Below are 1,971 nucleotides of genomic sequence, written 5' to 3' on the forward strand. Positions count from 1 at the left end.
AATAAAAAGATTGATTGATGAATTTAAGAACTGAAATTGAAAAGACAAAGAGATGACCAAATTTAGAAAAGAGATACTGGTGCAATCCAAATTGAAATACTATTCGGTAATTGGATCATATCTAAAGCTTTAGATCTCATACTCTCTAATTAACAGATAATAGGCCTAGAAACAAATGTTCTTATAACTCAGAAATTATAGATTTAAAAAACCTACTCCAATTATCGTAACTCTAAATTCACAATTACAATTTATAAAAATAACATATCAAATAAAAAAAATCATGTCATATTATAATTAGATATCAAACTTCGATCATAACATTCATTAAAAGAGAAGACTACGGTAGCCTAAAGTCCACTCATCATTTTTTCCAATTCCTTAATTTCATGATTATTTTAAATTAATTTACTAAAAATATATAAACTCACTTCAAATGACTTTCCATTAATCTAAGACTCCATTAGTATAATAATCACTCCTTAAAAGTGATTAAAAATCAAATATCATAATTTTTTTTTAATATATCTAACATGCATGCAAAAACTCAATTAAAAAGTAAGGATAAATAAGACACTCCTTAAATTGATAAAATAAATAAAGAAAGAAAGATTTCGGCTCTAGATCCAATCTCATACTTAATGTTCCTCTCCATCTCTTTATTAATGTTGGTTTTGATTGTCTAACAAAATAGAGGGTAAGTTACTCTAGGGTTTTTTTTTTTATTCTCTAAATTACTATGTAATTACTAATACACACACTAGTACTTATAATACCCTTAATTAAGAAAAAAAAGATAATAGGAAACTTAATTAAATATATTATTTTATTTATTATTAATATTTTTTTAATCCATATATATAATTATCAAAACAAGTGAAATGTCCGAAACCATTAAATTGTCACACCTCTAATTTAAGAAATCATGATTTATACAATTAATCTCCCTGTGATTCGAACCCGGTTTTACCAGGTTATTTATTACTTCAACAGTCCTACACTTAGGAGAAGACGTCAATCTTTTAATCATGTCAGTACAGGTAATAGATGTCATCACTGGAATATGTCTAGATTTTTCCTAGTAAACTATTTTATTCTTAAAATTAATTTTGCTTAGGTTACGTCCTTCTAATGATTATAAATGACAGGAAATATATTCTTGTATAATAAAGGAAGAAATCGAAAATATTCTAGCACCCTTGCTCTAAAAAAAAATTAAAAATTGAAGGGGGATTGCTTTAAATTTATATAGGAGGGACAAGATTGAAATACAAAGGAACATAGTGAAAAAGAAGGAAAAAAAATAAAATTTTGCCCCCTTGATGTTTCTAAAATTTAATTTTAATTTTAAACTTTATTTTTCTAGTTATTTAGTCTCCAGTTTGTGAGAAGAGAGAAAAAATGGTTGAATCTTGATGATAAAAAAAAAAATCTTGATTAATATCAATTTCTACTAAAATATTTAATTTTATATCAATAAATTTCATTTAAGAGTTTATAACTCTGCGCTCATGAAGTTATTTTATGTTAAGTTAATTTTCTATTTTAAGAGGATTGTTTCGGTTTTTAAAGTCATATATAGGTATATTAAGGTGTCTTGAATAAATAATGAGTTGAAAATAAATTTGTAGATAAAAAAAACATCAACCTTGATATTTTGGTTATTACTATGATTGAAATATAAAAAAACAAGCAATGCATCACTTTTTTTTTAAAAAAAAATAGAATTACATGATAATTCATCCACTTCTTAATAAAAATAATTAAAACAGTTAATTAAAGCATGTGATCTTAACTTGGAAGTCCCACACACCTAGTTTTTTTAAAACCTAAATATGCTAGGCCATTTAAGGCAAGCTCGCAAGCATAGATTTTTTTTTTAATAATGTTTTTGTTTTTTTTCCTTGTAATTTCATTTGTTATTGATTTTTTTTAATTTTTAATTTTTAACAAGTTTTTATGATTTTTTTT

Source organism: Populus euphratica, unplaced genomic scaffold (genome assembly GCF_000495115.2).
Source record: "Populus euphratica unplaced genomic scaffold, PopEup_1.0 scaffold678.1, whole genome shotgun sequence".
In the NCBI taxonomy this organism is placed as follows: Eukaryota; Viridiplantae; Streptophyta; class Magnoliopsida; order Malpighiales; family Salicaceae; genus Populus; species Populus euphratica.